Source organism: Cherax quadricarinatus, chromosome 5 (assembly GCF_038502225.1).
Source record: "Cherax quadricarinatus isolate ZL_2023a chromosome 5, ASM3850222v1, whole genome shotgun sequence".
Lineage (NCBI taxonomy): Eukaryota > Metazoa > Arthropoda > Malacostraca > Decapoda > Parastacidae > Cherax > Cherax quadricarinatus.
In genome coordinates this window covers 65002563-65016680 of record NC_091296.1, presented here as the reverse complement: position 1 = coordinate 65016680, position 14118 = coordinate 65002563, and the positions used below count along the sequence as shown (strand labels likewise).

General features: G+C 43.6%; 1 protein-coding gene across 2 annotated transcripts in view; it reads left to right on the top strand.

Annotated features, from left to right (window-relative positions):
- Positions 1–14118, top strand: part of LOC128684740 (NADPH oxidase 5) — a 218861-nt gene that overhangs the window by 41370 nt on the left and 163373 nt on the right. For both annotated transcript variants that reach the window (XM_070103338.1, XM_070103328.1), the window contains one exon: positions 2468–2631. The gene's annotated coding sequence lies outside the window, so the exon portion shown is untranslated. The remainder of the gene's footprint in view (positions 1–2467; positions 2632–14118) is intronic.

Below are 14118 nucleotides of genomic sequence, written 5' to 3'. Positions count from 1 at the left end.
TCCCTTAAGAAACCGAAGCCAAACAGATTCAGCGTCCGTCACTGATATTCTTGTCTAATGCAACAGTTTAAATTTTCCCTGACACACATAGTCACTCTGCTACCTTTTCTCTTGACTCTATCGGCGTGGGATAATTTATTCCCTTGGATGGAGTGTTGTCACAGCCCTGAGATGGAGTGTTGTCAGAGGGCATCATGGAGGTGATGCTAAACGCCAAGTCATTATTGCAAAATGCGAAAGGATCTTCAACGTAAATTTGTACTCATTAAACTGTACCTCTGAATGCCTTATTATTTTTAATTCTTCTTTCTATACTTCTTCAAGGCATCTGTTGGTCTACCCATTTACTACCTTTGTTTCCCACACATATTACGGGAGATAGTACCTCCCTAAATGGTTGCTATAGACCAGCCTACTACGCATCATTCACACTCATATGACATAAGCGCAACCCGGTGCGTATATGAGGTACTCACCACCCACAAGATAGGTATGGGATGCATAATAAAACTATCAATGACAGTGGGCGTGGGAGATAGGATGGGGATGCTGGGATGAAGGAAGGACAGGGAAGGAGGAATAGGAAATCAGCTTGAGGAGGGAGGGGGACAGGACGAGGATAGGGACATGTTTTTATCGAACAAAAGTTGATCTATCAGCAGTGTGATGCTTCCCTATTCTAGGGTAGCATCCATGGTTCCCTCTCATATTCCATCACACAGGATAGGGATCATTACTTGACGATATCGTCTAGTAAATATCACACGATATCCTCATGTGACAGTAACTCCAGCATAGCTATCATCACTTGGAAATAATCGTCGCTGATGATAAGCTATCCCATACACAGGAGAAATGGAATTTTAAAGGAGATGTCTCCATGGGAGAGGACTAAGTGGGGAGGGGCAGAGTCCTTGACACAGACAAGTGAGGGAGGTGAGAGGAACTAGTCTGGGAAAGACGGGATGGTAGGAAGGGAGGAACACAGGAAGAGCAGCTCAGATTTATTGGATCAAGAGCACTTCACTAGCACTGCAACATATTTCAGGAAACAACACGCGAAAGCCAGAGATATAGATGCCAGAGATAATAACACATTATTTCTGGCATCTATATCTCTGTCAGTTGCTTCTGTATGTTTTCTCACAGAAGACTACTACGGGTGGTGGTGGAGAGGTGTATGTGGCGTTGCGGTGTTGAATAATTGTAGAGTGCATAATGAGGTGCAACATGTGGTAGAGGGCGGCTGTGGTTGCCTCCCTCTGGGGATGGGGGGGGTAGAGGATGAGTCGTTGTCAACTCCCACAACTCCGTTACTTACGTTAGGAGCGTGTAGCTTCCAACTCCACACACATGATCATGAGTACAGGTGTATCTTATGGCCAGAACTTGCGATCTTGGCTTGTTTATTCACCATTATTTTTGCTGAAAAGTTTATCGTTGTTTTAGGTATCCCTGAAGAGGTATCTTTTAAGTGGTTGCTTGGTTTGTTATTTCTCCAAAGTTTCTTTCTGTTTATAGCTTGAAAAGGTCTCAATCAGCTTCCAGTTTTCAACACTTGTGTTCTCTTATTAAGGAAAGGTTCATGCAGTTGTTAGTATATGCAGCTGCTCTCTGATCAGTTGTATATAAACCATTCCCAGATTTGGTTTTGGTTTCCTCTCTCTGCCCCATCCCTGTCTTCTCGTTGGCTTCATATCAAGAAGCATAAATAATAGGAGTCCTCAGGTTGTTCTTCAACTCTATATATCCTTGGTTAGGCCTCATTTAGATTATGCTGCACAGTTTTGGTCACCGTATTATAGAAATGGATATAAATGCTCTGGAAAACATACAAAGGAGGATGACAAAGTTGATCCCATGTATCAGAAATCTTGTTAGGTAAGACACATATGCAACAGTTAGGTATCTTTATTTCGAGGCGTTTCGCCTACACAGTGGGCTTCTTCAGTCGAGTACAGAAAAGTTGATAGAAACACAGTAGGCTTCTTCAGTCGAGTACTGAAGAAGCCTGCTGTGTGGGCGAAACGTTTCGAAATAAATAAAGGGGATGTAAATAACGTGCTGAAAATATCTAGCCTAGACAGGACTTGTAACGATGGTTTTAAGTTGGAAAAATTCAGATTCAGGAAGGATGTAGGAAAGCACTGGTTTGGCAACAGAGTTTTGGATGAGTGGAACAAACTCCCAAGTACAGTTATAAAGGCTAAAACGTTGTGTAGTTTTAAAAATAGGTTAGATAAATACATGAGTAGGTATGGGTTGGTGTGAGTTGGACCTGATTAGCTTGTGCTACTAGGTCAGTTGTCGTGTTCCTTCCTTAAGTGAATGTGACCTGACCTGACTAGGTTGGGGCATTGGCTTAAGCCGGTAGGAGACTTGGACCTGCCTCGCATGGGCCAGTAGGCCTGCTGCAGTGTTCCTTCTTTCTTATGTTCTTATGTTCTTATATGTGTTCTTTGTATAGGTCATCCACTGGAGAAAGAGGGAAGGTTAGAGCAGCTAACCTCTGGCCGTGGTCACCTTGTGATGAAGTACTGAACGTCGGACGAATTCCCCCCAGTTCTCTATCATCACCAGCGTCATACCTGGGTCTCTCTTTTTTCACCACAGCGGCGCTCTCTTATCAAGGTAAGATCGACTAGAGAAGGAAACACTTTCATCTTTGGATGAGTAGAGTGTAATAAACCCTTGTCAATGCTCAATAATAACACACATGGCGACAGAAAATTAATTGGTCTGTATAATTTGATCCCTTTCTGGGATTCCCTTCAGCAGATGAGTTTGTCTCCGTGAGGGTTATTAATGAGCACATTCATCCGTATTTATTCAATAGCTGTCCCTCCAGAAGCGCGCGGAGATCACAGTTCTTACCACCTGTGAACGGCATATGAGGGATGGCCCTAAAGTCTGAAACTATAGATTAAAATAAGACGTAATTAATGTTTTTCCGCTTATGCAGGCGCTCATGATGTCTTTAAATAAGACAGAGCACGTCTAGATAATTCTACTCGTTAGGTAAAAGGATATAAGTGTAACTAATGTGATATTTTATTGTGGGAACGTTTCGCTCTCCAGGAGCTTCGTCAAGCACTTGTGTCCTACAGTACCTAACATATTGTCGATAGATTAACTTAATAAACCAATCAGTGTTTGTGTAATTTTGATAAGTCTTATCTAGAGTAGATGTTTTTTCCTTTATTATTATCTGTAATTATGCCTCCGGTCCGCTGTGGGTCAGCGTGGGTCGACTCAGGCAACTTCTAGGGTTTTGTGTGGGTCACTGGAGGTTGATTCTAGTGCACTTGGTCGGGTGAGTTAAAGGGTCGACTCCAGCTCCTTTGATCGGGTGTGTTAGTGGAGGTCGACTCCTCCAGCACCCTTGATCGGGTGTATTAGTGGAGGTCGACTCCTCCTGCACCCTTGATCGTGTGTTAGTGGAGGTCGACTCCTCCAGCACCCTTGATCGTGTGTGTTAGTGGAGGTCGATTTCTCCAGCACCCTTGATCGGGTGTGTTAGTGGAGGTCGACTCCTCCAGCACCCTTGATCGGGTGTGTTAGTGGAGGTCGACTCCTCCAGCACCCTCGATCGGGTGTGTTAGTGGAGGTCGACTCCTCCAGCACCCTCGATCGGGTGTGTTAGTGGAGGTCGACTCCTCCAGCACCCTCGATCGGGTGTGTTAGTGGAGGTCGACTCCTCCAGCACCCTTGATCGGGTGTGTTAGTGGAGGTCGACTCCTCCAGCACCCTTGATCGGGTGTGTTAGTGGAGGTCGACTCCTCCAGCACCCTTGATCGGGTGTGTTAGTGGAGGTCGACTCCTCCAGCACCCTTGATCGGGTGTGTTAGTGGAGGTCGACTCCTCCAGCACCCTTGATCGGGTGTGTTAGTGGAGGTCGACTCCTCCAGCACCCTTGATCGGGTGTGTTAGTGGAGGTCGACTCCTCCAGCACCCTCGATCGGGTGTGTTAGTGGAGGTCGACTCCTCCAGCACCCTTGATCGGGTGTGTTAGTGGAGGTCGACTCCTCCAGCACCCTTGATCGGGTGTGTTAGTGGAGGTCGACTCCTCCAGCACCCTTGATCGGGTGTGTTAGTGGAGGTCGACTCCTCCAGCACCCTTGATCGGGTGTGTTAGTGGAGGTCGACTCCTCCAGCACCCTTGATCGGGTGTGTTAGTGGAGGTCGACTCCTCCAGCACCCTTGATCGGGTGTGTTAGTGGAGGTCGACTCCTCCAGCACCCTTGATCGGGTGTGTTAGTGGAGGTCGACTCCTCCAGCACCCTTGATCGGGTGTGTTAGTGGAGGTCGACTCCTCCAGCACCCTTGATCGGGTGTGTTAGTGGAGGTCGACTCCTCCAGCACCCTTGATCGGGTGTGTTAGTGGAGGTCGACTCCTCCAGCACCCTTGATCGGGTGTGTTAGTGGAGGTCGACTCCTCCAGCACCCTTGATCGGGTGTGTTAGTGGAGGTCGACTCCTCCAGCACCCTTGATCGGGTGTGTTAGTGGAGGTCGACTCCTCCAGCACCCTTGATCGGGTGTGTTAGTGGAGGTCGACTCCTCCAGCACCCTTGATCGGGTGTGTTAGTGGAGGTCGACTCCTCCAGCACCCTTGATCGGGTGTGTTCGTGGAGGTCGACTCCTCCAGCACCCTTGATCGGGTGTGTTAGTGGAGGTCGACTCCTCCAGCACCCTTGATCGGGTGTGTTAGTGGAGGTCGACTCCTCCAGCACCCTTGATCGGGTGTGTTAGTGGAGGTCGACTCCTCCAGCACCCTTGATCGGGTGTGTTAGTGGAGGTCGACTCCTCCAGCACCCTTGATCGGGTGTGTTAGTGGAGGTCGACTCCTCCAGCACCCTTGATCGGGTGTGTTAGTGGAGGTCGACTCCTCCAGCACCCTTGATCGGGTGTGTTAGTGGAGGTCGACTCCTCCAGCACCCTTGATCGGGTGTGTTAGTGGAGGTCGACTCCTCCAGCACCCTTGATCGGGTGTGTTAGTGGAGGTCGACTCCTCCAGCACCCTTGATCGGGTGTGTTAGTGGAGGTCGACTCCTCCAGCACCCTTGATCGGGTGTGTTAGTGGAGGTCGACTCCTCCAGCACCCTTGATCGGGTGTGTTAGTGGAGGTCGACTCCTCCAGCACCCTTGATCGGGTGTGTTAGTGGAGGTCGACTCCTCCAGCACCCTTGATCGGGTGTGTTAGTGGAGGTCGACTCCTCCAGCACCCTTGATCGGGTGTGTTAGTGGATGTCGACTCCTCCAGCACCCTTGATCGGGTGTGTTAGTGGAGGTCGACTCCTCCAGCACCCTTGATCGGGTGTGTTAGTGGAGGTCGATTCCTCCAGCACCCTTGATCGGGTGCGTTAGTGGAGGTCGACTCCTCCAGCACCCTTGATCGGGTGTGTTAGTGGAGGTCGACTCCTCCAGCACCCTTGATCGGGTGTGTTAGTGGAGGTCGATTCCTCCAGCACCCTTGATCGTGTGCGTTAGTGGAGGTCGACTCCTCCAGCACCCTTGATCGGGTGTGTTAGTGGAGGTCGACTCCTCCAGCACCCTTGATCGGGTGTGTTAGTGGAGGTCGACTCCTCCAGCACCCACACGCTGTAGTATATACCTTCAAGCTTTTTTTTTTTCAGAGAGGGTTGCACTTCTTGCCTACACATCGTGCGCACGCGCACCCCCACCCTTCACCTTAACACTGCGACCTCTGTTTACCTACGTCCAGAGAGAGAGAGGTCTGTGTAGTCAGTTCCTGTTCCTTAACTGGTCACTAAAATGTTATTCATCGTTGAATGTTCACTAACAGCAGTGGTCAATGGAACATTGTTATAGAAGCATTGAACAAGTGGGGGTAACATGGGTCTGTTTTCACTGATTGGTCGCTGAATTGTGTTCCTGTTTTTCGGTTGAATAACTGGAACTGTTTCTGTTCTTCTGTTGAATAAGTGGAACTGTGTCCCTGTTGTTCGGTTGAATAACTGGAATTGTGTTCCTGTATTTGGTTGAATAACTGGAATTGTGTTCCTGTATTCGGTTGAATAACTGGAATTGTGTTCCTGTATTCCGTTGAATAACTGGAATTGTGTTCCTGTATTCGGTTGAATAACTGGAATTGTGTTCCTGTATTCGGTTGAATAACTGGAATTGTGTTCCTGTATTCGGTTGAATAACTGGAATTGTGTTCCTGTATTCGGTTGAATAACTGGAATTGTTCCTGTATTCGGCTGAATAACTGGAATTGTTCCTGTATTCGGCTGAATAACTGGAATTGTCCCTGTTCTTTGGTTGAATAACTGGAATTGTGTTCCTGTATTTGGTTGAATAACTGGAATTGTGTTCCTGTATTCGATTGAATAACTGGAATTGTGTTCCTGTATTCGGTTGAATAACTGGAATTGTGTTCCTGTATTCGGTTGAATAACTGGAATTGTGTTCCTGTATTCGGTTGAATAACTGGAATTGTGTTCCTGTATTCGGTTGAATAACTGGAATTGTTCCTGTATTCGGTTGAATAACTGGAATTGTGTTCCTGTATTCGGTTGAATAACTGGAATTGTGTTCCTGTATTCGGTTGAATAACTGGAATTGTTCCTGTATTCGGTTGAATAACTGGAATTGTGTTCCTGTATTCGGTTGAATAACTGGAACTGTGTTCCTGTATTCGGTTGAATAACTGGAATTGTGTTCCTGTATTCGGTTGAATAACTGGAATTGTGTTCCTGTATTCGGTTGAATAACTGGAATTGTGTTCCTGTATTCGGTTGAATAACTGGAATTGTGTTCCTGTATTCGGTTGAATAACTGGAATTGTGTTCCTGTATTCGGTTGAATAACTGGAATTGTGTTCCTGTATTCGGTTGAATAACTGGAATTGTGTTCCTGTATTCGGTTGAATAACTGGAATTGTGTTCCTGTATTCGGTTGAATAACTGGAATTGTGTTCCTGTATTCGGTTGAATAACTGGAATTGTGTTCCTGTATTTGGATGAATAACTGGAACTGTGTTCCTATTCTTCGGTTGAATAACTGGAATTGTGTTCCTGTATTCGGTTGAATAACTGGAATTGTGTTCCTGTATTCGGTTGAATAACTGGAATTGTGTTCCTGTATTTGGATGAATAACTGGAACTGTGTTCCTGTTCTTCGGTTGAATAACTGGAACTGTGTTCCTGTTCTTCGGTTGAATAACTGGAATTTTGTTCCTGTTCTTCGGTTGAATAACTGGAATTGTCCCTGTTCTTCGGTTGAATAACTGGAATTGTCCCTGTTCTTTGGTTGAATAACTGGAATTGTGTTCCTGTATTCGGTTGAATAACTGGAATTGTGTTCCTGTATTCGGCTGAATAACTGGAATTGTTCCTGTATTCGGCTGAATAACTGGAATTGTTCCTGTATTCGGCTGAATAACTGGAATTGTCCCTGTTCTTTGGTTGAATAACTGGAATTGTGTTCCTGTATTTGGTTGAATAACTGGAATTGTGTTCCTGTATTTGGTTGAATAACTGGAATTGTGTTCCTGTATTCGATTGAATAACTGGAATTGTGTTCCTGTATTCGGTTGAATAACTGGAATTGTATTCCTGTATTCGGTTGAATAACTGGAATTGTTCCTGTATTCGGTTGAATAACTGGAATTGTGTTCCTGTATTCGGTTGAATAACTGGAATTGTGTTCCTGTATTCGGTTGAATAACTGGAATTGTGTTCCTGTATTCGGTTGAATAACTGGAATTGTTCCTGTATTCGGTTGAATAACTGGAATTGTTCCTGTATTCGGTTGAATAACTGGAATTGTGTTCCTGTATTCGGTTGAATAACTGGAATTGTGTTCCTGTATTCGGTTGAATAACTGGAATTGTGTTCCTGTATTCGGTTGAATAACTGGAATTGTGTTCCTGTATTCGGTTGAATAACTGGAATTGTGTTCCTGTATTCGGTTGAATAACTGGAATTGTTCCTGTATTCGGTTGAATAACTGGAATTGTGTTCCTGTATTCGGTTGAATAACTGGAATTGTGTTCCTGTATTCGGTTGAATAACTGGAATTGTGTTCCTGTATTCGGTTGAATAACTGGAATTGTGTTCCTGTATTTGGATGAATAACTGGAACTGTGTTCCTATTCTTCGGTTGAATAACTGGAATTGTGTTCCTGTATTCGGTTGAATAACTGGAATTGTGTTCCTGTATTCGGTTGAATAACTGGAATTGTGTTCCTGTATTCGGTTGAATAACTGGAATTGTTCCTGTATTCGGTTGAATAACTGGAATTGTGTTCCTGTATTCGGTTGAATAACTGGAATTGTTCCTGTATTCGGTTGAATAACTGGAATTGTGTTCCTGTATTCGATTGAATAACTGGAATTGTGTTCCTGTATTCGGTTGAATAACTGGAATTGTGTTCCTGTATTCGGTTGAATAACTGGAATTGTTCCTGTATTCGGTTGAATAACTGGAATTGTGTTCCTGTATTCGGTTGAATAACTGGAATTGTGTTCCTGTATTCGGTTGAATAACTGGAATTGTGTTCCTGTATTCGGTTGAATAACTGGAATTGTTCCTGTATTCGGTTGAATAACTGGAATTGTGTTCCTGTATTCGGTTGAATAACTGGAATTGTGTTCCTGTATTCGGTTGAATAACTGGAATTGTGTTCCTGTATTCGGTTGAATAACTGGAATTGTGTTCCTGTATTCGGTTGAATAACTGGAATTGTGTTCCTGTATTCGGTTGAATAACTGGAATTGTTCCTGTATTCGGTTGAATAACTGGAATTGTGTTCCTGTATTCGATTGAATAACTGGAATTGTGTTCCTGTATTCGGTTGAATAACTGGAATTGTGTTCCTGTATTCGGTTGAATAACTGGAATTGTGTTCCTGTATTCGGTTGAATAACTGGAATTGTGTTCCTGTATTTGGATGAATAACTGGAACTGTGTTCCTATTCTTCGGTTGAATAACTGGAATTGTGTTCCTGTATTCGGTTGAATAACTGGAATTGTGTTCCTGTATTCGGTTGAATAACTGGAATTGTGTTCCTGTATTCGGTTGAATAACTGGAATTGTTCCTGTATTCGGTTGAATAACTGGAATTGTGTTCCTGTATTCGGTTGAATAACTGGAATTGTTCCTGTATTCGGTTGAATAACTGGAATTGTGTTCCTGTATTCGGTTGAATAACTGGAATTGTGTTCCTGTATTTGGATGAATAACTGGAACTGTGTTCCTGTATTCGGTTGAATAACTGGAATTGTGTTCCTGTATTTGGATGAATAACTGGAACTGTGTTCCTATTCTTCGGTTGAATAACTGGAATTGTGTTCCTGTATTCGGTTGAATAACTGGAATTGTGTTCCTGTATTCGGTTGAATAACTGGAATTGTGTTCCTGTATTTGGATGAATAACTGGAACTGTGTTCCTCTTCTTCGGTTGAATAACTGGAACTGTGTTCCTCTTCTTCGGTTGAATAACTGGAATTGTATTCCTGTTCTTCGGTTGAATAACTGGAATTGTGTTCCTGTATTCGGTTGAATAACTGGAATTGTGTTCCTGTATTCGGTTGAATAACTGGAATTGTGCTCCTGTATTCGGTTGAATAACTGGAATTGTGTTCCTGTATTTGGTTGAATAACTGGTTAATACTGATTATACTACAGCTGTTTGACGGCGGTAATAATTAAAAATATTTTTGTAGGGAATGATATCCCCGTCGACTAGAGATATTAAAATGAATGTCTGTATGTACGTATGAATGTGGTATAAACCTTGGTAATAAATATGTCAGTGTTTGCTTACGTGTCTTTCTAAACCAACGTATGAATGTAAGTGTTAGTTATCACTAACGTGTCGTCAGATTCCATAACGCTTCACTAAAGTGTTTTGTAATGAAATGTTATGGAGTCTGGCGTTATAGTGGTGATAAATAACGTCACTAATGCTGTGGTTGCTAGGACGTTACTAAATATTCATCTCCGTGTTAGAACATCCCCCCCCAAAAAAAAAAAATAAAAAATAAATAAACCTTATTTGAAATCTTTAAAATTAAATCAGAAATCAGCGATAAGAGAGAGAAGGGTAATACTGCGCGCGCAAACAGACTAGTTATAAACAAAGGTAAAAATGCTCCCCAAGGTTCTTCCATAGCACAGACTCAACAAGTTAAACGTCCTTTCAGAGCTTCTGAGAGCAATACTGACGTCTGTTACATAGTAGAACCGTGAGCAGTCCAAAAATTAAAAGTATACAGAGCTTACCTTTTCCTTTCCACCTGGATTTGAGGGTGGTTTCACGGGGTCAAGATAACAGCACATCAAACAAATGCTCAGCCCAGAAGTTGGTGATGTTGCAGAAAATTGTCTTCATGTTCTTAAGATTCGTCAATATTTGTCTCCCCTGCGTTGACCGTGAGACCATCAGACCTCTCTTTTGTGTGTGCATCTGTGCGCTAAAACAAGGGAAATGGGCAGTCTATCTTGGCAACTTAAGGCTGTCCTTACCACAAATAATCCGTACTTAAGAGAGATCACTTAAGACCACGTTGGGTCTGTCCTGAACCAAGTAATAAATGAACTAACAATGATCTACAACAAACCTAAGCGTCAATAAACGCTTCCTCTCCTAGGTGCGGGTTAATTGTGACTTATTCCAACCACGGAATGGCGGTTTCTTATTCCTTCAGCTGTCCTGGTTACCAGAACAGCCCTGAAAATAGTCAGCCATCATAGTGAGACCAGTTCGTCTGGGATAGTCTACTAGACTGTGAAACAGCAACCCAGTGCATCACTCGCTTTATGTAACAGAAATCTCCGATCAAAATAAAATATACTGTACTTAAAGAAATTCGTCCTTCACGGGAGATTCCTTGATGTTGAGGAGAACCTCTTGATATTAGGAATTGAACTTGTCCTCCCTTTCCTTGCATCTAACCTGATTGTTTCCCATTCTCCAGGTGTTGTGACTCCTACTTAAGCGCTTCCCCTTAATATAATAATACTTAGAGCTGTTCGTCGGCATTCCCTCCCCTCTATATGTTCATCCACTCATGGCACAATGGCTCTAATTTCTCTCTGAACATGAAATTAACTTTGTGAAAGTGTCCAACATGTTATCTCCTTCGCGCCTTTCCTTTCCTTCCTGGCCATCAAGGAAGTTACTGAGGCACTGGTCAGGGAGCTCAACATCTAGTTCCTGGATGATGGTACTCTGACGGGTGCCACTGAGTACTTGGTGAAGGACATCAGAAAAACCAAAGGGCAAGGAGAGCATCAAGGTCTCTTGATAAGCACCTCCAAATGTGAACTGGTGAGCGAGTCATTGTGAGCAAGTCACTGTAAGAAGTGCAGGTCATTAATCCCACTGACAGTACTCGGTTCTCCACTTGGAAAGCACCAAGTAAGATTCTTGGAGAAAAAATAATTTTCTGCTAAATAATGGAATCCAGGATCGGAAACATCGTTGCCCAACAAGTCTTCTATCAGTTGTCTATTGCTTCTTTGATGAATTTACGTCTTACGATGTTTCTTTTCCTTTGGTAGCCTCAAACTAAGGAAGTACGACCCCCTTGATATAAAAGTCTCAACCCTTTCTCTCGATAAATCACAGTGGGTATAGTTACAGTTAAATTTGGTGGACAGGACATACATATGGTCTGTCAGATTGCCTTGCCTCTTAACTTATCCTTCTTAAATGGATACAAAGATATGGTGAAAAAAATTCTACCAGAGCAAACAGGCAGCGGGAAAGGGGGAATGACCCCAGTTACACTACACTTTCGGCATATGCAATAAGATCAGCTGAAACTAAAGCATGAAGGAGCTGTCCAACTGGAACAGCCCAATCATGATGCAGCAATAACAGAATGATCAAGCTCTGAAAAACTGTGTGCGCCTCTTAGCTGTGAGTGCACATCATTCAAGTGACTTTTAATAATTTTCATTTGTGACTGGGTTTTTTCTTAACCTTCAAGCTCTTCACTATGCCGTGGCTCTCTGCTATGCTGTCCCTGTTCTTACTGAGCATAAGTGTATTTGCGGCAAATACCTGTGTATCTCTAGAGTGGAAACGTTCCGGGCGCCAGTGGTTTCTTCAGTCCAGTACAGAGAGTTACGGACTGAACACATCTCCAAATTCAGGGACTGATTACTTCAAACTTCTCATTTTCCTCAGTTATTCTCTGTATTAGGCAGATTATATATGTATACACTCGCACAGTTTTTAGGCCACTAACATTTACATGATGTTCATATATAATTTTCGCTCTGGGAGTACCACAGCTCAGTGGCTGGTGTGTGGGCCGGTATAAGTGTGTAGGGAGTAATGAGGGAGCAGAAAGACATGTAGCAAGTAGGTAGCCCAGAAGGCAAGCAGGTAGATTAAGAGAGAGACAGGCCGTGAGGCAGGCAGGCTTAGACGTAGGCCGTGAGGCAGGCAGGCTGGAGCTGTATGCAAAGGGACTGAAGGATAGCAGGGTAAGCAAGTTGTGCAGGGTGGGATGGGAGGGAGGGGGGAGGGGGGCAGGGGAAAGGATGCAAGCTGACCCAAAACCTGACTGCCCCTCCCCTCTTCCCCTCCCACCCCCAACTACCACAATCGTCCCCTTACATCTTCCTCCTCTTCTCCATTAGCTCCTTTAGTCATCCTTCAGACCTCCTTCCTATATTTCTAACTAAATTACCGTTTATAAACCTTTATCTCCTCCCTCCACCTCCCTCCTAACTCTTCCCTTCACCTCCATGTAACCTTTCATTTCACTTCTTTTAATTTATCCTAAACTACTGTCTTAAAATCCTTCCCGATAAGGAACTTCCGGTATTAGTTTAACTTGGTTAAACTAACACGGTTTAGTTTACCTTTTAGCCATTGATTGGTTACTCTGCGGCCGTCAAGTGTCAGTGTGAGATGACCTTCATAACACTGTAACCACCTGTGAGTGTTAATAGTAAACTGTGGAGTGAGGGAGGGGAGTGATGGTGAGCCGTGGGGAGTGGAGTGGAAGTTAAGTCTGGGTGTTGGTGGTGATCTCTGGGGGGTGGTGTGGAAGTGTGGGTGTTGGTGGTGATCTCTGGGGGGTGGTGTGGAAGTGTGGGTGTTGGTGGTGATCTCTGGGGGGTGGTGTGGAAGTGTGGGTGTTGGTGGTGAGCTGTGGGTTCGTCAGGTCACCATCTGGAAAAGACCGGAGCCGGAACACAACCTGTGAACCTAAGAAGCTGTGAGTAGTGGTATCGATCTCTAGTTGTTTCATTATTACTTCTTCAAATACATTAATTTTTAGCAAATGTTTGTTTGGTATAAAGTGTGTGAGGAAGCTTCTGTGTAGTACAGTTTGGTGAACAAATTGTGCCTCTTATTTATACCATGTTGACATGCCTGGTCACGGACCGAGCCGTGGGGGCGTTGACCCCCGAAAACCCCCTCCAAGTATACTCCGGGAATGCTGAGGACCCTAGCATTTTATATATATATATATATATATATATATATATATATATATATATATATATATATATATATATATATATATATATATATATATATATATATATATGTGTGTGTGTGTGTGTGCAAAACAACTACTGAGAAAAAACAGTGAACATCCAAGCGCTTTCGTGGTTTCTCACATTATTGAGGACATGTCCTTGATAATGTGAGAAATCATGAAAGGTTTTGAATTTTCACCATTTTTTAAGTTTTTTTTTTTTGCATACTGTGATATCACCTGCTTACTGTGATCATGTTGCATGTATATATATGTATGTATAACGAAGAACTTCCTGAGTTCTAACCTTACTTACGTTCATGGCACCAATATTTAATGTTAATTAGATGTCTAAGAAACAAACATCTCCATAAAGTTATTTTTTCTTCACAAGTTTACCTCAACATTGAGTGATTAAACAGGAAGTTAAAGATCACTAAATTACCTAACTTCTCTTTCACCCTCAATAACTTCAACGGAAAACGGGAAGAGGAACTCTGTTGAATGTTTACAGGGTAGACTCATTTTATTAGACGCCGGATCACCAACTGGACAAGACCCGGGCCGGTAGCCTCAGCCCGGGTCTTGTAGGTTTAGCTCTTACTTATGAATTTTGTGGGTTTAGCGCTTAGTTGTGATTTTTTTTC